Raw genomic sequence first — 25547 nt, forward strand, 5'->3', positions numbered from 1 at the left:
ACAACATTTATAAAAATTAACTTTTTTAAACTTATAAAAAATGACAAAATTGCATTAATTTATTCATTTAGTTTCTTTATTTATTTAGTTTATTTATTTAACTTAAAACTTATTGCGTTTATTCCTATGATTGTATATATATATAAGCTTTATAATAAAAGATGCTTTGCATGATTATGAGCTAAATAAATTATAAACAATCCGTGTCTTTTAAGGGAAATATTTTGCTCTTCATTTCTTTGAACCTGGCGTTCGTAATTCCGTATATAATGTTAAAACTTTTATAAATTAATAATTTTCGAAATCATTAATTTTTTTATATAGTAATCTAGATTTTTATTATTATTATATTTTCGGGTATTATTATATTCTTTGACCCTAAATTTTGAATTTGGCAAATAAAAAATCTGCAACTGGTTAGATACACTGCACTGTATATAAGTATCTTGATTATAAAATATTCTAGTCAAGATACTTATGCAATTTGGTTCTGCCAATTACCTAATTAATTAAAAAATATTCTATTAGGCTATAATTGGATAAATTGAAAATATTTCACTTAGAAGTTCTGTATTTTCAGTTAAAAGTTCTGAATTGGAATTAAAGAGTCTAATTTGTACTACTGAATAAGTTTAAGATTCAAGGAATTACATATAATAAAAGATACTTTTAGCTGCAAGTGGTTAGAAGAATTTTTACTTATTTTCTCTGCTCTTTCGAGTGCAGCGATCAACTGAGCAAATTTGATAGCTTGTTTTTATTCTTGAATGCATTACAAGGTTTCGCAGTTAAAAATCAGGAATATAGAGCGATGTAAAGATGTATTCTAATACTAGGAACCTAGGGCAGAAGGGGTAAATCAAGTTTAATCAAGTAGTTTCACTCGCTTTTCAAAAACAATGTTCTTAGTTTTTTTTTTTTTTTTTTTTTTTTAAAGATTGCAAAAAGTAAAAGACCCAATGTTTAGCTCAGTTAAGCCTCAGAGTTAGTTTGTCGATAATAAATAAATTGTAAACTACTTTTCTGGATTTAGAAATGTTTCCCGCATTTTTTCAATATTTATTCCAAATCTAATCTGCTTTTTAAATCTAATTGTACATAAAATAAATGAGATGTATTATTTGAAATTATCAATAACTTAGTAACAGAATAAGTTCTCGGTCAGAAAAATTTTAATAGAGTCGGAGTCGTGCACTCAAAAAGAGTCCGGAGACATACATTTCAACTACCGACTCCACAGCTCCGAATTATCCAATCAGGAAGGCGAACCTTCAATATTATTTGACACAGTCACAAAAATTTTAAATTTCTCGTGATTTGTAGTTGAAACATTTGTTTTCTCTCACTCGCGATTTCCTTTGAGAGATGATGGGGGGTGGAGCGTCGCGTGGGTGAGAATATTTTGGAGAACTTAATCTGATACGATACACCCGGCTCCGAAAACATCATTATTGGCGAAGCTTTCTCTTCCTATTGTGGCAACCCTAACCGCCACGCGAACGGGCTACCAACCACACAGCAGTCGAGTCCATCGCCATCTTAAAGGACACGTTCGCTACGACTTCGTTCTAGAAGACCGCTTCTGGGCACGTTTGTGGATATTCATTAATGTCACAGGTAACAAATTAATTTTATGACTAATATCAAAATTTTTTGTTTTAATTTAATTTGTAATGATTGCGCTTTGTTTTTGAGTGAAGCGGCGAAAATCGCGAGGTGACGAATTTTCGGGGTGTGCGCACCGATGTGTGAGTTTGTGCGTAGAAATGGGTAGGTGGAGGCGGGGGTAGGGTTAGGGTTCTTCGTGAGCAGCTGGTTCGAAACGGGCAAAGAAGAGAGGGAAAAAAAAGTTAGGGTTTTTGTTTAGTTTAAACATGATTCCTACGCATAGTTTAAACGCTGGTTCGATCTCTGTCACACCCCCATAAACTATTCAAAACAAGTGGATATATTATTTATCCTCTATCATCTAAGTTCTATGAGACGCTTGTTATTGCATATTCATTGGTTGCAATAGAAACTAATATTTTTTATTATTGACATTTGTTTATTAAGTTAAAAAGAAATATCTTAAATAAATGATTTCCTCTCTCTTATTTAATATTTCTTTTGATTAAAACTTTATTAAATGTGCGCATTCAAGAAGGTGTTTCGGAAAAAACTAATTTTTGCAAGCCGCTATGAATTAATTCCGTTTTTATGTCAATTAACAATAGATTGTTTTTTTTTGTTTAATAAGAAAAATATTAAAATCTCTGGCTGAAAATTAAAGACAAAGCATATATTAAATTTTGAGTAAAAGATAAAAAAACAAACATTATTAGTCTCATTTACATATATTAAAATAAAGAGCTTGTCCTTAATAAAATTAAATGGTGGAAAAAAATTTTCCTGTGATAAAAAGTTTCAGTTCAGCTTTTTACTTAATCCAAAAGTTCAGTTTTTTTACTATATAGATAAGCCACTTAAACTTTTTAAATAAATCCTTGGATTAAGTTTTTTTCTAAATTTTTTTGGTTACCAAAAATTTAAAAGGCAACAGATTTTAATCTTGTTACTCGAACTCATACATCTGCATTTAAGAATATCATTTTTATAAATTCTACGTTTTTTGATAATATATTGAAATTTGAAGAATAATTCAATACAAATTTTTCTTGAGTAGTTTTTCATATATTTTCTGGGTTGCACAAATAGATTGAACAAACGTGTACTGTATTCCCAAGCTGTAAGTTGTACACCCCTAAATTCCGTGATTACTTTTCCCAAAGGAAAGAAAATAACAGTTATTAATAACTCTTAATTATTAACTAATTGCTAACAATAATTTTATATAATTAATAATTAATTAATATTTATTTTTAAAAAATGATATCCTGTATAATTTATTGCATCATTTAATTTGAACGCATTTATTAAAGCTGAAAATTAAGTTGCTTCTAAATAAACTAAAGGAAATTAAGGAAAAATTCAGAAAATTAAATATTAATTACTCTAATTCTTTTACGTCACTTAAATTCTGAGGATGTGATTTACTTTTTAATCAATTGCAGATAATAATTTGATGTTGTTACAAATTATTTGTAATCATGTAAATGTAATTTAATAATTTACATAGTTTATATAAAATCTGAAGGATATTTGGATTTACGGTCTGCCTGATTACCCAAAACAATTACGTTTAAAAATATAGTCACAATTTAAAAATTTAAATAATTGACTGTTTTGTTTTTGTATTTATTATAGATTTATTTATCTTTTTCATTTGTAAGTTTTGGAAATCTGACTTTTCACCTGGGTTTGATTTGTGAAATGTTCACTCGATTCACGTTCGTTGTGTTAAGTTGTTTAAGGTGTTAAATGAGGCATTCCTACTGTAGTAAATATCACTTTACATTCTGAAAAAGAAAAAAATCAATTCGGTTTTTTTTTTTTTGAAAACTATTTTAAATTAAATACAATCATTAATTACTATTATTATTTTATGAAGTTCACAGAATTTAAGGAACAATAAATATATCCTTGCTCAATTTGTTAAAAAAATAATTTGACTAAATATATAATGATTTTTGACTGTATCATGAGAAGTTAATTCAACCAGCAAACTGAATACTAGAATATAAATTAGTTATTCATCACAATTTTTATTAAAATAAACACAGATTTAGATTAAAATATTTAAAAAAGTAAATAATCGGAAAAATATCAACAACATAATCCTTAGGTTGGGAGCATTTTTTGTTATTCTGGTTCTGCATGTTATGTCATACGTGAAATGACGAACAGTAAAATTTTTATATTTCATAATTTTATGTTTTATTTATGCATAACATTTTTCACCTGACAACTCAAATTTATTTCATAGTAAATCATTGTAAGAGTGGTGTAGCATTAAGTACGGGCAGAATGCTTTTTTACAGCGATGCACGTTCATACATTTGATTTTCATTTTAAACAAATTTTTACGTTTGTATTTTATTGAATGAGTTTTATCCTTTAATACATTGTCAAAAATAGTGTTGAATGATAATTTCTAGAGTTTAAACATGATTTTAGTTTTTAGATCTGCTCAGGGTAAAGTGAGGGGGAAAAAAATTTAAATTACGAATTTGAAGCACCTATATGTGAAAAGTTGCGTTTACAAGGCGTATTTATATCACAAAACCTCAGTAAATCAATTTATGTCTTCAATTTCCGAAGAAGCTTTAAATATAAAGCATTTCTGACGCAAACCTAAAAACCCTTTATGTCTTCAATTTCCAAAGAAGCTTTAGATTTAAAGCATTTCTGACACAAATCTGAAAAAACCGATTGATAAATAATAATTCTGATATGAACTCAAAAATGAACCATCAAAGAAATAAATCTGAAGAGTTTAATGTGATAGTCATCAAGACAAGAGGACATCGCCTTCAATACGCAACTCATTAAAAACATGTTTTTTTTTCTTTGCAAAAATAGTATCTTATTTATTACACATTCACAAAAACAGGACCGTGAAAGAAAAAAAAACTATTCTACGCCAGTTTAATTTAGAAAATTATTAACAGTATCTCCACAAATTCGCAAAAACAAACTTTTTCAAAAAGACTGGGCAAACCTAACGATTTTGCTATTTTTCGCAAAATCACAAAATAGGCAAAATAAGACCTTATTTTCTAAAAATTCACAACATTAAGAGTAGATTCTTCAGAAAATGATAAAAATAGGACCATATTTTCACAGAATTATTATTAGATTTTTCAAACTTTTTTCTTATAGAAGTTGAGCGACTTCTGCCCAAATAATATTAAGGAGTATATTATATTAAAACCTACAAGGATTTTGTTCATTTTATGAAATTAAGGGCCTTTCGAATGTTTAGGTCTTATTTCAATCAAGTTTCTTTGCTCGATCATTTTCCCTCAAGAAAAAAATAAATTATGCAGATAAAGGAACTAAAATGAAACAACAGGCGAAATTTTACTTACTGGAAAAAATATCTATATTTTGCAATACACTTGCGTGGAGTAAAAATATTCTGGTAAAATTGCCGTACGGTGACAATTCTGGTAATAATACCATAATTCTGATTAATTAAACCAAAATATATGTAAAACATTCATTTGGTAATTTTTTGATTCAAAATTATAGTTCTTATTTATGCTACACATTTGATAAAAAATACAAAACTGTATAGTAAATTTAACCGAATAAATGGTTTTTATTCCCTGCTTTAAAGCAAGATTTCTTAATTTTTTTGGTGTAGGGAACCATAGTATATATTTACGAAGATTTTGTGAGACTCCATGAGAAGACACCATAAAAATCATTGCGTAAATCTGAACCAGTAAAATTAATTGAGCTATTTGGTGTTCCCATAGAGCCAGAAACATGGTAAATTTTATCATATTCTGGTAGTTTTGACCATATTTTTTTCTCTGGGTATAATACCAAAAAAGAGAAACTTAAAGTATTTCTATTTTTTTCCTTCAAATTATGACCAATAAGTACGCTTTTTCAAAAAAATTTAACATTTTTAGATTTTTAAAACCATTGCATAAATTTGTACTGACTAATTGTGGGTGGTACGTACATCAAAATATTTTTCAAACTTTTTATTACTTCCACAGCGAACTCTAATATGAAAAATTTAAATTTTGCATTTTAGAGTAAGCATAAATGCTTAAATTTTAAAAAAAAGGCGTTGAAAAAAAGTTGATATGTTTTTGTTAAGTTAATTTTAATTAGGATACCATTTTATATGATTATTCTATTAAAAGATGGATCCTACATTCCTCTGCTTGTAAAAGAACTATATTTAGATATTGGTCTTCTAATAGAGTTACTGACATGTTCAATTATTCATTTATAAGTAAAATAATAAGTTTTGCTCAAGTGTTCCAATACCATTTTTCAAAACATGTACCTAGAATTATTTCATGAATCCTGAAATCACAGAACTAAATAGTTACGAGGGTTTTTATTAGGCTTAAGAATCGTTTTTTTAAGTAATGGTAATTATTGAAAAAAAATTAATTTTTTATTATAATGTTAGTATTATATCCGTTTTTATTAGTATTATATCCGAATTTTTATTAAGAACTCGATAAAGTTTCCAAAAAACTATGACTAAGACTGTATTTCTAAATGTTTTATTTAATTAAGAGTTTATTTATGTAGTCATGCGATTTTATATTTCCCATTTTTATTTCTTAATTGATTAAAAAAGTCATTTATTTTACTTATTACTAACTGAATACAAGTTTTCTGAACGAGATGGAAGAAAATAAAAATCATAAATAATTATAATGACGGTAATCAATGAATCGGTACTAATCTTTTAAAATCAACGCTATCATGCGGGAAGAAAAAAAAACCTATAAGGCATACTTTGGCAATAAAAAGGCAAAAGAATTTCTTTTTTATTATTAGTATTATATTATTTATTGTCCTTACTTGCAATGAAAATAAGAAAAACATTTTAAGAAGTTTAACTTATTTAAAAAATATATTTAAAATTTAACTTATCCTAAATGAAAGAAAGAAAAAGAAGAAAAGATTTAACTGTGTTTAGCATCATTTGGCAATGAAAATGATGATATTACTAGTGGCCATCATTTAGCAATCAAGATTTCCCATAATCAAGCTATTTTCTCTAACAATTGGCACTTTGGTAATATAATCTGTTCTTTCGTATTGTTGCGTTTTTTTTTAACTGAATTAAGAAGTTAATAAACTACGATAAGGAAAAAAAAATTGCTCAATGCAGTAACTTGTTTTTAGTTTAGAAGATATTTATCGCCAAATTTGTCGTGATGTTTTGACTGATAAATAACTATAATAACTATATAAATAACTGTTTTGACTGTCTAATGTTTTGTAATCCTGCTGCGACAACTCTAATGCAGTCTAACTGTAATTATTATTTTCAACAGTGCATTAAAATAAACAACATTTCTGAACAAAAAAACAATGAGAGCGCTTGAGTTAATGCTAAAATGAATAATGCACAAATAAAATTACAGAGACAGAGTTCCCATTCCAGGGGTCTGTTTAGAAGAAATTTGGGTCCGTTAACGGACCCTTCACAAAATATCTTTTCTTAAAAACGGTCCCTTCACAAAATGATTTTTCTTTTAATCGGACCCTTCACAAATTTGCTTATCTTCATTATTATTTTGTTAATCGAATAAACCCTTTCCAGGGCATAAAACAAGAAANTTTGACAGTGAGGTTTTTGACGTGACGGTTTAAACCATGGTTTAAACTGTCAAAAACTGTCACATGTCAAAAACCTGCCAACCCTGATTGTTAGTATTATATCCGAATTTTTATTAAGAACTCGATTAAGTTTCCAAAAAACTATGACTAAGACTGTATTTCTAAATGTTTTATTTAACACTAGTTTATTTATGTAGTCATGCGATTTTATATTTCCCATTTTTATTTTTTAATTGATTAAAAAAGTCATTTATTTTACTTAATTACTGACTGAATACAAGTTTTCCGAACGAGATGAAAAAATCGTAATGATGATAATCAATGAATCGGTACTAATCTTTTAAAATCTGCGCTATCGTGCGGGAAAAAAAAGAACCTAAAAGGCATACTTTGGCGATAAAAAGATAAAATAATTTCTTTTTAGTATTAGTATTATATTATTTATTGTCCTTACTTGCAATAAAAATAAGAAAAACATTTTAAGAAGTTTAACTTATTTAAAAAAAATATTTAAAATTTACCTTATCCAAAATAAAAGAAAGAGAAAAAGAAGAAAAGATTTAACTGTGTTTAGTATCATTTGGCAATGAGAATGATGATATTACTAGTGGCCAACATTTAACAATCAAGATTTCCCATAATCAAGCTATTTTCTCTAACAATTGGCACTTTAGTAATAAAACCTGTTCTTTCGTATTGTTGCGTTTTTTTTAACTGAATTAAGAAGTTAATAAACTACGATAAGGAAGAAAATTGTTCAATGCTGCAATTTGTTTTTAGTTTAGAAGATATTCATCGCCAAATTTGTCGTGATGTTTCGACTGATAAATAACTATATAAATAACTGTTTTGACTGTCTAATGTTTTGTAATCCTGCCGTGACAACTCTAATGCAGTCTAACTTTTATTATTATTTTCAATATTGCATTAAAATAAACAACACTTTTGAACAAAAAACAATGAGAACACTTAAGTTAATGCTAACAAAATGAATAGTGCACAAATAAAATTACAGAGACAGACATACTATATTTCCCATTCTATAAACAGGTGCGCTCCTTAGTGTCTAAATACCAAAAATTTGCGTTTAGACTCATGTTGTCCTCTTAGGACAGAGTTTCCCAAACTTATGACTTTCGCGTACCCTTTCTAAATTTTTCGCAACGCTGTGTACCACTAATAAAAAAAATTAACGTATCTTTTACTATAAAAAATAGCACAAAAGTTAAAAATCACAACTGACTGTTGACACCACTAATTATTAACTGTTAACTCTGCAAAAAATAGCCAATAGAAAAATCCGTAATCGTAAATTTTCATGGCTAGCTTTGTTTTTAAATAAATTTCTTTGAAATTTTCGTTTGTTGCAAAATATTTCGCATAAGAACGTGTACTCTCGCTAAACTGTTCCCGTACCCCTGGAGGTACGCGTACCACACTTTGGGAAACATTGTTTTAGGACAATGTTTCAATGTTTGTTCTATCCTCTTTGGACAAGAACACTTATTTGATGACTATATTTTTAAAAAATTATGTCTCCATACGTGATCTTACCTTACCTGCCATTTTGAAAGTCTGTGTTTTCAAATCATCGTTATTTAATATTATTATTGCTTTCTAAAATAAACTATGAAACTTTAAAGCCTTAAGTTCTCAAATAATCGCTTTTAAAGTGCACTAAATAAATAAAAATCGCCCTTCCTGTTTCCTTTCTTCGCTTATCTTCGGCTCCCATTTTAGAAGGAAATAAGAGAGGCAGCTGGGAACGATATTTACTAACCCCCTAAAAAAATTTGAGAAGTTTATCACTCTTTCGTGTTGTTTTAAGAAGCTAAATTTTTACATCTTTCTTTCATATCCTCTCTTGTTTAGCTCCAATCTGATAACATTGTTGTGTTCGTGAGGTTCCACAAAATACGTCCTACCCAGAAAAACAATATTTCTGGGTGGTCTCAATTCTCGTCTGAATATTTATTGGCAGTTACACCATTTAAGAATGTCATATTTGCAGATTTTAAAAGCAAGGTTAAAAAAAAAAGTTTTGGTATCAACTCCAATTTCCCTTACTCCAAGTTTTAGTAACTTTCAATTTAAAAAACGGGTATTGCGGACGGGACACAATATATTATGTCCTTATACCTTTTTATTTATTTATTTTAATTTTTAAATGTTTCTTAAAAGTGAAGTAAATCTAAATGACATTAAAACTTATTTTCACAAAAAATATAACTAATAAAATTCCACAAAAATTATAATTAAAACTTTTTTACTGAGTTATAAGTAGGGCTGCAAGTTTGTCGCGGGAAAAAAGACCCCAAATTCGCGGGAAATTTTGAAAATTACACAAATTCTAAACATATAAAAATTTATTATATAAATGGTGCAAGAGACAAAAATTGCGCGAATAATAAAAAAAGCTTAAAAATACACAACAAAAGTATTTCTTTGAATTTCAAGCAATATTAATATTTTTATTTAAATGAACAGAATTTTGGTACAAAGTATTGTACATTGTCAGATTATTCTCATTTATCCTTCGTCTTTCATCACTTAATACATTTTTATACTTAGAAAACGATCTTTCTGCGTCACAGCTGTTTTTAGGCACCGACAAACTTCGAATTGCCACTTTTGCCAATTTAGGAGCTTTCGGTCTTTGATTTCCAAAACTCGATCAATTTTCCTTCATCAACGCGCAATTCCTTGACCGTTGCGAAGTAATTGCTGTGAAAACTCAAACAATCTACATTCAAACTACTAGATACAAGTCCCTACTAACTACTAGTCCCCCCCTCCCTTCATCTAGAAACTGATCCATATTTAAGAAATCACAACAAGTCGTCTAGGAAAAATTAACCGGATATGTAGAAAGGCAGTAGAAATTTCAGCATGCATAACAATTTTTCTGTCTAAGATTTGATTTATAACATTTTCCTTCTTTTGTGATTCCAATTTCTTTTGTACTCTTACTGACTTCAGGAAGGTAATTACTAGTGTAGAACGACCACCTTAGTTGACGAGATTGTGATTATCTCTTATCTCTGAACTATTTTCATGTCATTTTGCTATTGATTCACTCCCCTAAATATCTAATCAATTTTACATGTTCAATTTAAGGTTCAAGAAAATAAAAATTTCTGTTTAATAAAAATAATAAATTTAAAAAAAAATCACATTTTAAGCAATTTTCGCGCAAGTCAAGACATATTGAGAAATTCGCGGATTCTAGGAAAAAAGATGACAATTTCGCGGAAATTCGCGACGCGACAAACCTGCAGTTTTGAAACTGAGAACTGCTATTTTAAAGATCAGTTTTGAAACTGAAAAGTTTGCAAACATGATATTCGTGAGTGGTAGATTTGCCCTTATACAAAATTTTTATCTTCTTGAAATTTTAATTATTAAGTTATTCAAGTACATTCTTGTTTGATTTTTATTTACATTTGAAAACTTTTATTTTTAAGCAAAAAATAGGAGCAAACAAGCCGACACAGTGAATTATATTTTACACTTTCAGAAAACTGAAATAAAGATAAACTATAGATTTATTGGTAGTTTCATTCGTCTATGGTGGGGAATTCTTATTAATAAGTAGAATAAATAAGAATTATTGTTCAATTTCATTTCTGTGTATGATATTTCCACACAACACAAAAAAGTTGTATTAGTATTTTAAAAACAATTTTATTCTATATTCTCTTTATCTATAATATAGTATTGCTATTTCTTTATAAATAATTCATAATTAGCTCTACCGAGTTTAGTATTATAATTATACTCCCAGACTCCCACCGTTCATTATTGTGATAATTTTAATTGATAATACGGTACTAATAAATTCGCTAACGCCGTAAAAATGGCGTGCAGTTTATTTTTGTGAATAGATTGTGCCACGATTGCTTTTAATCGTTTGTGCTAAAAAAAACACATTAATTTCGATATTTTTTTTAAAAAAAGTAAAATTTAACTTATTGTTTTAATTTCCATTAAATATGTGCTTAATACGATAAGAAACTATTCGGTGTCAACTTGGCGACATTTTCGCCAAATTTCCTGCTTACGCATATGCCAACTTCACTCATGTATCGACTATACTTGTACAATACCGCCACTGTATAAGAAAATGCATTTACTGCTATTTTAAAGATCAGGAAAGTTTTTCGTAGTTTTTAAGTTTTGACTCATCAAAAATCATCTTTTTATGGGATGTATCGTTTAAATTTTAATATGGGCAACTTTTAAATTATATAAATATTAATTAGAATAATACAGAGGTGATTGTGCTCCGGAAAAATCCGGGTTTCCGGATTTTTCCCTAATCGTGCTCCGGAAGTTTCCGGAAATCCTAGGTCCAAACTGTCAAGAAATCATCGATCACATTTAAGTATAAAAGTTCTTGTATATTTTATTTAAAAATATTAGAATTAGAATTTATACTTGGCATCTTTTATTTGCAAATATTTTTTTTCTGATAGAATAATAAATGTGATTAGAGATAAAAGTAAACTTATGCATAATTATTCATTTAAATTATGCTGTATGTAATTTATTTAGAATTTAATGTTTTGAAAATATCAATGATTTAAATTTATGAAGACATAAATTTTTTGAAATGCGTCATTAATGATTTTACTCAAGAAATTTTCAGGATTTTTGAGTTGGACTCACAATCACCTCTAATACTGTAAATTTTGAGCATTTAAATACTTAACTTGTACAAGGTAGAGAAAAAAATCATTGTAGTTATGCTAACTGTAGATGAATAGCTATTGGTTTAAGCAAAAATATAAATTAAAAAAATGGTATAAATTTACTAAACTTTATACAAACAAAGAATATAATCGTATAAGACTTACGCTCATCAATTATTTTTTAGTCTGTCCAACAATATGTTCTAGACTAATTATAAAAAATAACTTTTTTGCTCTAAATAACGATCTTTTATCAACACATCCTGAAAAGCTTAATGAAACGTTCCACAAATATATTCAATGACTCTTAAAATATCGCTTGCTGAAAACATCAGTTTTAAATACTAATGAAGTTTATTCTCGTGAAAACGATTTTTTCCTAACAACAGCTGGTAATGCGTCTCTATTTAAAATAAAAATTATTTAATGATTGATCCATGTATATTTTATATCTTTATTTTTGAGTTTTATCGTATATATTTATTTCATTTAAATAATTTTTTTGGGAGGTTTCTTTTTAACTTTGCTAAAATTGGATTAAACAAAGTGTTAAAAATAAGTTATCTTATTCTTAATAATATAATTAGTATTAATAATAATTTTAATTCTTAAAATTTTTAATTTACGCAAATATAGTAGTATGTCATTGAAGAGGGTTGTAAAAAGTGTAGTTTCTATTCGATATTTGGAACCCTTGACCGAATATCAAAATATTTACTCAGTTTATTATTTCCCCTTTTTATTTATTTCTTTAATTTATTTATTAATTTGCTGTATAAATAAATAATCGATTTGATACAAAAACTGCGAGTTTGAAACTACATAGTATTTAACCTTAAAGTATATCAAGTAACGATGTTTTATTGTTATGATAAAACCAGCGGATAATTTTTAATTTTTAGTGACTAAAAATTAGATAGATAGTTAGTAGGGGAGACGAAGTAGGTTTGACCTATGTTCAGCTATCTGCTTCAAAAATTAAAATAAAATGAATCAATCTCAGATATTGTACATATTTTTTGACGTGCTTTCTATATTGATGTGAATACATCATTCTTGCATGATTTTATAAATAATGAAGTATTTTATCGGGAAGTTCAATATTATTTTAAGCTCATAGCATTTTAAATTCATCAAAAAATTTTTTTTAAATATATTGTAATATAAAAAATTTATTTGTATTATGATAGATTATTATAAATGTATAAAAAATGTGTAAGCATAGCTTTTTTCTTTTTCCTTTTGGAAAGAATAGTTGCGCTTGTAATATCAGAATATCTGTCACAAGGACCATTAAAATATTATGTAAGCACCTAATAGGGGGAGGAGGGATATGAACAATGCAATGCTTACGTACAACATCCAAATCCACTTATTTTTAAAATTTTCTTAAAAAGGAGAAAGAAAGAAATTAACGAAAAATTACACCGGGTAAAATTTTAAATCTGAAATAAAAGTTGGGGAATGAAAATATTAGAAAGAAATTTTGTTGAAGAAATTCAGAGGTCAACAGATTTTCGAAGAATATTCTATTCAAAATTTCATAAAAATTGAAACTTAAATTTTACAAAGTTGCGTTTTTTATGTGAATTTAATCCTAGAACTAGATTATGACAGCAGAAGTTAAAGCAAAAACCATTACAAGGAAGGCTGCAACTTTCTTACATAAGTGTAGGAAAGTGTTAGGGATTTGCTAATTTTTATTGAGGGGAGAGGGGTTTTCAAAAATATGCTTACGTAATATTTAAACGGCTTCATTTTTGTTTTTATTACTTCCAGTGATTATGTGTTTTTAAACATGCGATCAGTCAATTTTAGGGGTCATCCATTAATGATTCCACGCTTGAAGAGGTGAATATTGGCTCCGTAACACATTTTGGATATAAATTTGAAGCCAGCAGAATAAATATTTTTCTTTACTCATTTTTTTTCTTTTCTAATAATTTTTCATTAAAATAAGTACACACCTAACCACTGTTATTTTTATGCTAAAAATGTTATTAAAACAAATTGTTTAAGTTTAAAAATGAAATTTGAAGCATAATCTATAACACGTGTTGTTGCCATATGAGGTTTCTGAATTGCTATATGTTGATATAATAACGTGGCATGTGACAAGTTTGTTAAAAACTTTGCAGGATTTCATTGAGTTTTTTTAAACTTAATTGAGTTATTCATCATTTTTTAAATTTTTTTTTTTATAGTCTTTGAGTATGTTTTGCTGCAACCTTTGGTTTGATTATTAATTGAAGCCATTAATAACGATACTTATTAACACATTTTATTATTTATGTAATTTACATTGATAATTTAGCAATAATATTTTTATTGACAGTAATAGGGTCCGATTATCTTTGCAGGATTTACATGTTTTGTTTAAGAATTATGAAAACCTACTAAATGTTTAAGTTAAGAAATAAACTTTTTATTTTAATTCAAATCAAAAACATCAATTTTTTAATTAATTTTTATCGTGAAACTTTATTTATGAAATAATGCATTGCATCACTTTTCCAATTGTGTAATTATGCCCTATGTTATGTACAATGAAAGAAAGTTGCTAAATAAAGCTCTTGTATTTCAACAACAAGGAGTATATCAGAAAAGAATTCTAGAACAAGTATTTCTGCAGATAAAAGGTACAAGATGCTATATTTTAAAAGGATCATTTCAAACATGTAATAAGACTCACAGGTCCGGAAAAAAGTATTTAAAAAAAATTTTATGAATAATATCCCTATTTTACTGAATCGGGATTTATAAATATTATACTTTGTATCTTGTTATAACATTAGTTTCTCTTGTATTGTGAATTAATATATCAAATAACTTAGTACACTGTTTGCCGTTTCTAACAATATGTGTTTTTAAAATGGTACATTTAATGTTTTAAAGCTCAAAATATAGAAGTAATGAAAAATAAATATTTCAATGTATGTAGTTGGTAATTTATTTTATTATAAACTTCATATCTAGAGCTAATTTGTTAAAAATAAAATGCACTTAGAAAACGTGGGGTTTTTTTTCCGGTTGGGTAAAAACATGACAACCCTGCATTTGACTAAAGCGTAGGGTGTAAGGTAAAGTGTAACATTTTGTGTCGAAGAAAAGGGGTTAAAAACATTGAAAAAAGTTGCATCATTTATGGACGGCCCCTTATCTCTATTTTACGCTAAATAACATTTAAGTGTTTTAAACCTCATATACATTATTTAAATTGTACCTCAAATTTAATATTAAATTATATCATATCATATCATTAATGCAATACAATATTATTATATTCAAAGTTAGAAGTTTTTAAGCTGATTGAACCATAGCATCGTTCAATTTTTTGCTACATCAATACAATGCAAACTAGAACGATATTATCATCGTACTTCTTAAGCTTAATTACAGGATATTTACTTCAACTTGAACTTTAACAGAGTTCAAATTTACCCCATGATTATACCCTATTATGGTTTTAAAGTTGTCGATTACTTTGCTTCAATGTTTAAGTGGTACTACCTCTTCTCCAAGGGTACTAGCCACCTGCGGTTACCTGCTGTGCCTTTCCCATGGACCTACTGTTAGGGGGAGGGGGGCTTAGAAAAGTGTTAAACTTCTATTTAACGGTTTCTTGAAACGTCTTTGTACAAGTGTTACAATAATAATTATATTTGTTGGGTTTTTGAAATCAATTGTGCTGTGCAGTATTCTGTAATAAAATGCAAAAATTAATTAAGAAATATTTAAATTTTATTTGTTTTTGAGCATTTATTGCTTATCATTTCACTTTATACGCTACATAACAATAAAATAAGATATGATTTGATGGAATCCGTTTTTTAAAATGCTGGAAAAAAGCTTTAAAGATTTTGCTGATAAATTTTACTTGTCAGAACTGTGCCAACACTGAGAAAAAAATAATCTAATCAAAACTACCTTGCTTACAAACAAACTAAAATTGACCTTGTATGTGGCTCCAAGAGCTATGTAATTATTACCGAAGTGGCTTTGGAGATGATTTTGGTAAAGTTAACTATATAATAATGCGCTTTTTTTTTATATATGATACAGTTTGGTAAATAAATGTGGTAAAATTTGGTAATTTTATCATGATACCATAGAGAAAAGCTTAAAAACTATTTATTCGGTTAAATTTAATTTTCAATTTTGTATTTTTTACTAAATGTGTAAATAAGAACTAAATGTAAATAAGAATTAAAAACCGGAAAATTTTAAATATGTTTTAAATAAAATAATTTTTTAAAACCAGAATTTCTGGTAAATCATTACCTACCATATGAACTGAAAAATTACCGGATGCATGCTTTATATACCATATATTTTGGTTTCATTAACCAGAATTATGGGGGGGAGGGAGGGAATGTCAGTGGAAATACCAATATCATATGTACTTTAATTATTCCGGAATTTTATGAAAGTGAGGCATATTTTCATTTCGTTACAGAGCATTGCTCATCACCCTTTATTATTAATAAAATCTAAAATTTTTCATCTCAAAAAGCATATATTGACATTCCTATTTCCATTTTATTTTATTACCCAAGAATACAATCAACTGCGTCAAAAATTCAATTGTGAAAACCGGATATGACATTGCTTTATTTAATAACCAGACTTCAAATGTGAAAGAGTCATTATCTTAAGTAGCTTAGAAATGCGCTCCAAAAATCCATATCATTTTTCTCTCTTTTGAAAATTATGACCAATAGTTTAGCTATCATCGCTTACAACTTGAACTTTATCGACATTCTCTATAAAATTTGATGTATTTTTGTTCATCTATTTTAAATCAGTCAGAAATATTCGTTTTTAGGCTCGCATGTAAATGTACTTTTCCCCGTACATGTCTTCTTAGACTGTTTTAAATGTAAGTGCTTGTTGAAAAACATTCCCTGTAAATGTTTTCTTAGACTGTTTTAGATGTAAGTTCTTGTTGAAAAACATTCCCTGTATATGTTTCTTAGACTGTTATAAATGTAAGTGCTTGTTGTAAAACAATGTCGTTCAAATTTTCTTCTACCAGATCATGTGTTGAACCTAATTATCGTTCTTCTTAAAATTAATAAGGGACAGTGTTGTACCTTACACTGATTTAAAAGTTTCGTTCATTTTTTCATCCATATGGGATCATCCTCAGGGATGTTTCCCAGACCGTCGCCAATAGCCCATTGTGCAACTCTAATGCGAGTACGATTAAGTACCTACCTATTAGCCTTTTTTTTTATTATTGTTATTATTATCATTATTCGCAAAAATTAATTGTTCCAGTAGCTTAGAGGTTTTGTAGGAAATACTTTATGCATTTGTCTACATTAATATAATTTTTTTTTGTGTGTGCCAATTCCTGTCATACATTTCAGAAACAAATTACATTTTAAAGTAAGGAAAATTTGTTCAAGGTGTATGAACATGATGTTTTTCTATGGTAGCATGTTATCGTTGTATACGACCTCGACCACTGCATGTTGTACCTAGGATTATTGGGTGTTACTCCATGGATAACACTCACTTTGAGTTTGTAAGTTGATTGAATTTGGACGTTCTTGCAATTAAAACTTTTATCTCATGCATCCTGCGGAAACTTAAATAAATGTAGTTAATTATATGTGTCATACCAAATAATATTTTATTGGAATATCTGAGAACATAAAATTACTCTACTGAGTACATAATTTTTTTTAGTTATTCTGAGTGGCTTAGTCCACAGGGAAATATTTGTCTGCTAACTAGACCTGTCGCACATCCCTTGAATCAAAGATTGATTCTAAGTACAAAACGCATCCACTTATTTAAAAATTTTGTTAGCCCTAGCATTTAAAAAAAAAAAATCGCTATTTATCTGAAAGAAAATGGCATTTTGTGAATAATCAGTATTAGTTTTCGAAGAAAGTGCTATAGGATTATATTTTCCAATTAAATTGGTAGAAAAAAATTACTTAGCAACTAAAACGTCTGAAAACATTCACTAGCATATGCCTGGAAAACCCGAAGTAGTCATCAAAATTGTCTATAGTTCTTAGTGTTACAAGGATATATTGCACATACTTAACTCAATGTTCTTCACTGAGTTGCGCAAATTACTCTGGTCCCAGGTATATGCAGTCTAAGTTACAACATTCCCACTTTTGTTCCAGAATGAGAAACTGATTGGTGTAATATATTTTCCCGCTGAAAACTTACCAATCATGTTCCCTTTTCTCTCGTCTCGACGGTGATCGCAGATGCGTGAATCGCATGCAGTGAGAACGGACCTTTAAACGAAAAACTTTTTCAATGTTAACTTATTAAGAGGTAACAAGAAATGTGATCACTATTATGGTTCAATGAATGGAATTTTTTGAGAGTATGAGGTAAAAATAGTAACAACTATATTTCAAATCTTGGCCTTAGGTATTCTTTGGCCAAGTTTCAAATATACGCTTTGCTAATTTTTTTTAAAAAATTACTTTTAGTAATTTACTATGTTATGATAAAGTTTGTCGGACTAAATTATTACATTAATTCTTCGAGGTGGACACATTAAGCTGTTTATTACGATTAATTAATTTATAAGATCAGATACTTGATCTCAAGCATACCTTTGAGCGAATTCAGCAGCATTCTTGATAATACGATCCCGACATTTTAACCATCGATAATTTATAATTATGTGAGTGAAGTGAAAATACTATTATTTTAAAATAAATAAAATTTATTTTTCCCAAATAAAATTTCTCGCAAAAAGTATTTTTTTAAACTTATTTATTTTTGCTTTTCTTTGATTTAGTTTAATAATCGAAAAAAGTGAGAAATATTAGGAATAGTGATTTTTTAATTTTTACATTGTTTTAAATTAAATAATTTTAAATGTCAAAATTTTACAAAAAGTTAGTTGAATAGCTTCCGAAAAAAAAATTAAAATGAAGCGCTTTTTCATATTATTTTACATTTTAAGGCGACTCAAATAAACATTTAAAATTCACACTTTACTTAATACACAAAAACTGAGTATTAAATTAATATTAATTCGCTTTTTTCTCTCACTCTGCATCTAACTGTTATTTATATTCGGATTTGTATTACATTAACCGCTGTAAATGGATGTGAAATAAGATACGTAAACAATTTCTGGGGTTAGCAAGCAGATAGCGGAGCCTTCTAACTTACAAAATGAAAAGACATTTCTCGTTTTGTTGGTTACTAAGCCGAACACGTAAAAAAGAGGTGGTATTCCAATTAGTTTTTATTTTTAGTGATAAAGGATTATAAAATTTTTATACTTTTTTGTTTCGTTTTCTCTTTAAAAAAATTTCGAACCAGGTTGACCAATTAAACTAAATGGTAGAAATATATTAAGTCTTTAGTACAGTCTTTTTTTTTTCTCCATTGTCATAATAAAACAAAATGAACCGCTTAAACGGAAGCTATGTTTCCTGCAGTGGCAATTTATTATCAGTTATTTTTGAAGAACGAAAGACAATATTACGCAGTGATGAGATGACCTTGCAATTTTATCAATAGTAACTTTAGTTTGAATATTAAATGGGATTCTAATCAGAGTTTTCCAAAGTCTGCTCAAGAAGCCCCGAATTCCATTACATGTTATTTTATATCAGTTTTTTTTTTAAATAGTTGAACATAGTATCACTTTTGAAGAGAATAGAACAGATAAGAGCAATATCCAAATATATTTTAATAATTGGACGTAGTGTTACTCTTAAGGAGGGCGGAACAGATAAGAACAATATTCAAATATATTTTATTATTTGAACATAGTGTTGCTTTTGATGAGGATAGCACAGATAAGAACAATACTCAAACATAGAACATAAATATTTAATTATCATTTCATTATATTAAATTATATGAAACAGTTTAAATACTTCACACAGGTATTTATTTCATGCCCTGTAACATAATAGTGTTGTCCTTTAAAAAAACGGTCAAAACGCCGTAAAACAGAAATTCTTGTAGAATATTAACATTAATGTTAAGAGCTGAACTAAATTTTATGTATTTTTAATTAGTTTTGTTTCATTATGCAGACCAGCGGTTCCCGAATCATGCTCCAGAAATTTGTGCTTTTTATAATCAATGATGATTTTAGAAACCTCTGATTCGGTTTAGATCCAGCCTATGATTCATAATTTATTCAACCTTTCAGTTATAATCCGAAACAAAACTGTTCAAAACCTCGGATGACAATTATAATCCCTGTAGAACATTATAATTTATGTTTAGAGCCGAACTCTTTATCCAAACCATGAAAATTTTATATATTGTTAATTAGTATTGCTTCAATATGTAGACCAGCGGCTCCCGAATCATACACCAGAAATTAGTGCTTTTTATAATCAATGATGATTTTAGAAACCTCTGATTCGGTTTAGATCCAGCCTAATTTATTCAACCTTTCAGTTATAATCCGAAACAAAACTGTTCAAACTTCGGATGACAATTATAATCCCTGTAGAACATTATCATTTATGTTTAGAGCTGAACTCTTTATTCAAACCATGAAAATTTTATATATTGTTAATTAGTATTGTTTCATTATGTAGACCAGCGGTTCCCAAATGGTGTTCCGCTAGTTAGTACTTTTTACAATCAGTAATGGTTTTCGAAACCCCTTGATTCCATTTAGATCCAACCCATTATTTATAATTTATTTAATCTTTTGGTTACCCTAATGAAATTATTCGAAATGAAAAACCAATGAAGTAAAAATGGTATTTTTAAACGAAAATATAATATTTTTAATAACAATATATTGAACAAGTTATGAAAAAAACAAGGATTTATTAAATATTGCATTAGTATTTCCTATCGCTCTTTTTCAATCAAAATAAAATAACTGAATTCTTTAATAAAGAAATACGTTTCCCTGATAACCATTTTCAAGATTTGTATCAGTTCTTTTTAGTTTTCATTTCGTAGTAAACCATAATTTGGCTTGTTTTACTCATTTTCAGCTTATCTATACACACCAAAAATAAATTCATCACTAGACTAGTTACAGCACTAGGACTGCAAATTTAGATGTCGGGAATAAAACCTAATTTAAGTTTATTTATTATATAGCGATGAAATATCTTCATTCCTCTAATTAAATATTTTATAAATAGTCCTTAATTAATGTTTTCACAATTACCTTAATAAACTTCATTTATAAAGTCGAGGTACCATCGAAAGAAAGTTGATTATTTAGAGTTCCGTAGCCGAAAAAAATTTGGAACCTCTCATGTAGACAAAACACCTAATTTAATTTTTAGCTAATTAAGTTTTTTTTTATTTTTCATAAACGAAAAGAGAAAAAAGTTGTCAAGCCTCTTTTCTCAGAATCTATCGTGAAGCACTTGCGCTGTTTTTTCAATTGGGTATAATATAGCACTCTAATATATAATAGGCACTTTGGGTATATAATAGGCACTCTAATATAGCCTACGTCACAGGTTGTGTTGTTCCTACTAAATTTAACCCATGAACGGCATTTTCTGCGAGCCTAACTTCAAGCCACAAATAAACAAACGAAGTGTTCGATCGTTTAAATAGCTGCTCGCCAGATTTTATTGCATTATAAAGAAAAGTTATTGAAACTAAATACAACTAAATAAGCGACAACAACTAAAACAAATAACAACAACTACTAAAAACAATAACTAAATAAACAACGACTAAATTCCATTCGTTTAGCATTGTGTCATATGTTGTTCCTACTAAATCGAAGTAGTTGTGTTTTTTTCATATTATACCCAATTGCTCGGCAGTCTAGTATTGTTATGAAGTTGAAATTTGGCCATCTTTTTATCAAAGCATATATTTAATACAAAATACAAAATGACGAAGAAAAAAACACGAAGAAATACATTTCGAAAGAGAAAAAAATTTTCTGCTATAATACTTATTTATAATAAAAATTTGATTTATAAAAAATAATAAAAAAATAAATAAATAAAACCCGGTTATTTTTATTTATTAATTTTGGATAAATTATTAAAAAAATTAAATAATTAAAAGATCTATCAAAATTAAACTAACAACGCCTAGCACTCACGGATTAGGGAAAACCTGTAATAAGAGTCAGGGAACTTGATTTTTTCTAACGAAAAATTTTGTTGGCGAATTTGAATAGCAGTAACCATGGTAACTAATCTTGATTGTACACTAAGCTTCTAAACTATTTGTTTTTATTTGTGGATTAAATAAATACATTGACCCTTTAACGGTGATTTGGTTCTTAAAGCTGAGCCTAGTTAGCTCAATAAACTTCATTTTGTTCTCTTAACTATTCTTGCCACCTCTGTTTTGTTCAAGTTTTGAGGTGCGTGAAGATATAGCTTCTTTTGTTGTATAACACAATTCTTTCAACACATGCTTGCATTTGCTGGCAAGATGTGTGAGAAAAATGCTTAGTTCTTAGAACTCAACAGTTTTCTACACTCTTTCTGTTCCGGAGTTACACAGTTAGATAAGATTTTAGATGGCTTGAACCCGAGAGCTAAAATGTTCTACATCGATGCCATTTTCAAAGTTAGATGCTTCAATCGGCTTACAATCGGATTACAACAGTGCTTTATACCATTATTTGTATTATTTACCGTAATACATAATGTGTATAATATACAGTGCAAAAAAAAAATTTATGTCTTGAATAATTTTTGATTAAAAGATGGGATTTTTTTGTACTAGGATTCGAACTTAATAGTTTACGGAAGTAACCTCAAATATGCTAATTAATTAGTGCAGACGATATTTTAAGTTATAAATCAGACACAGAAACGCACTTTCTCTGAATGCACATCTTGGACCTCCATCAATATCTTTCCTTGACCCTCAAAATATGGGGGATGGTAACCGCAATCCGGAAAATATGGTATCAATAATTAAGTCCGGATAAAGGTCGATAGTTTGGACCCTTTAATGTTAATTAGACATTTTGCGTATTTTGACATATCTTGAAATTTTTTTGAGTGAATTGAATAAAATTTTGCAAATTTAAAGTTAAAAGTTTATTCAAAGATAACTCCTACCAAAAAATAATTTTCAATAATTAATTAATATTTTTTGTTACTTTATTTAATAAACGCATGTTAAAAAAGCAAAGTTGAAAAAATTTGAATTGTAATGTATGCAGAATTTTCCATCATTATAAAAAATTTCAATTTTATAGGATAAAATGTAAAATTTTAACAAAATCAAACTAATAATTCTTGAGAAAGCCAGTTTTGAATTAGAGACTTTTTAAAAATTTGATTTTTCAGGAACTATTCGACCGATTTCGTTCAACATAGTTTGTATACCTCAATATGTATATTTATTAAATAAAATAATAAGTAATGAATATAAATTGCTTTTTGCATCAATAAACCAATCGCAAACAATCTTTGGATAAACAAATTTTGTAAATGCGTGCAAAAATTTTACAATTAGCTTAAAAAAATTCTTGAGGTATGGTGAATTTCACAAAAAGGTACAATTTTAACATTAAGGGGTTCAACCTTTCTCATGACCAAATTATTGAGACCATATTTTCCAGATTGCGGTTATAGGCACGCTTGTTGAGAGAAAATACGTCTTTGTTCCTTATTTCGTAACTTAATATATCGTCTGCGTTATTTACTTACCCTATTTGAGGTCACCCTAATCAGGGGTCTGTTTAGAAGAAATTTGGGTTCGTTAACGGACCCTTCACAAAATATCTTTTCATAAAACGGACCCTTCACAAAAGGATTTTTCTTTTAATCGGACCCTTCACAAATTTGTTCATCTTCATTATTGTTTTTTAATCGAATAAACCCTTCCCAGGAAGAAAGACAAATGTAAACAAACAAAATTTTGTCTTCCGCAGACGATTCTTCCTTTATTCGTCCGAAAAGAATATTCTTCGTTCAGCAGTATAGGCTAAATACCAAATATTTATAAATTGCATTGCTAATTTAGTAGCTGCAATTGCTCTTTATTTTTTAAAATTTAATTTTTTCAATTATAATTTTACAGTGTTGAGCATAATCTTGTATGCCTTTACAATTTAAAAACTCCTTGGAAAAGTTTTTTTTGCAATAACGGACCCTATTTGCACAAATTCACAAAAGCGGACCCTGGTTGAAAGAATGTGACTTAACATTTTTTTTATATTCACAAATTACGAGTAATTTTTTCACAATTTTACAAAAACGGACCTTTCGCAAAATGTCTGGACGGACCCCTGCTAATGAACTATTGAGTCCGAGTACGTGAAAATCTGGTCATTATAACAAAAATTATTTACTATGTTCAGTATTTTTTTTTGTGTGTGTGTGTGCATTGTACATGAAGTACAGTTTTTAAAGAAAATCACACAAGTTCAAACTTGAAAATTAGAAATCTTTTTTTAGAAACCGTCATTTAGTTATATAGTCCGTTTCAAAAGTTAAAGACAAACAAATTTTGGTTTTTAAAGGCAAAAAACAGAATGTTGACAAATAGACATTTTCATGTGATTCAAAACAGTAAGTAAATAATTTGCTACAATATATTTATTTTATCTTGATTTTGTTAATTAAAATAAAAAATTAAAAAATATACAGGCTGCCTCAAAATTATAAGCACAAGATAAAAATGACACAATCGAGTAGTCTTAAATAAAATTACATGGATATTGATCTCTCCATTATTCTTTATAATGTCAAATATACGGTTTTCAGTTGAATTAATTAAATTTCTTTACTGGAGGAAAAGATTATCATGCTTTCCCAATAGATTCATAGAGTTCTTCAACACTGCAGTACTGTTTACCATTTTTATATAATTGGCAGGTTAAAGTGCTCCAAAAGTTCTCAATTAGAAGTATATTCCAGTAGCCGTCAAGATCATCTAAGTTCCATTTATTCTAATCGCTGAAAGGTACAGATAGCAGGGATGCTACGCCTGCGCCATTTGCGACAAACTGAGACAAAACGGCATAACTGCGCCATTTTGCGACATTCAGCTCAGTTTCTGCCAAAGCTGCGCCATTCTGAGACAAAACGTCCAAAATTTGGCAAACCTGAATTCAGTTTCAAATATTAATCCGCATTGCCGTGAGTCATTGGAGATCATTTTGCCGTTCACGTCTCCAAGGGATGAAAGACTTCCACGAAAAAGCGGAAATCCGCTTTTTTTCTCCCAATTTTGAAAATTTCCGACCATGTTCCAAAAACTAAAATTTTTGGGAAGTCCTATTGGAGAAACCCAAGCCGCCCGAACGATAGTCGGATTACCGCGACTTCTGCTATAGAGTGGAAAGGAGTCTAAGCGTTTCGTTTCGACCACCGGTAATTGATTTTTTTTTCTTCGTTTGGCTGATTTTCGGAATTTTAAATATTAGGAACTGCGCTGGAATATGCTAAAATCGCGATTTTTAATCAGACGATTTTAATATCAATCATCGATTTTCGTATTTAACTTATTTAAAACTTATGTGTTGCGACTTTTTTTACGCTGTTTAAAAATCGTACTAGCAATTCCTATTCACTCAATTTAAAAATTCAATATCGCGATCTGTATTCTCGCGAGTTTAAAATCCAACGTCGCGATTCGTATTCACGCATTTTTAAATCCAATATTGCGATTCGTTATCACGCAGTTGTAATATCAGATCTCGTTTTTCGTATTTGTACGCTATTTAAAAATTACTCATTGCGA

At 28.4% G+C, this 25547-nt stretch overlaps 1 protein-coding gene across 1 annotated transcript in view; it reads left to right on the forward strand.

The window, feature by feature from the left end:
- Positions 1-1411: 1411 nt before the first annotated feature.
- LOC107456354 (uncharacterized) overlaps positions 1412-25547 on the forward strand; it is a gene marked incomplete in the record, with an annotated part of 165582 nt that continues 141446 nt past the window's right edge. The window contains 1 exon segment of the mRNA XM_071182299.1: positions 1412-1617.

This window comes from Parasteatoda tepidariorum, chromosome 1, assembly GCF_043381705.1.
Source record: "Parasteatoda tepidariorum isolate YZ-2023 chromosome 1, CAS_Ptep_4.0, whole genome shotgun sequence".
In the NCBI taxonomy this organism is placed as follows: Eukaryota; Metazoa; Arthropoda; class Arachnida; order Araneae; family Theridiidae; genus Parasteatoda; species Parasteatoda tepidariorum.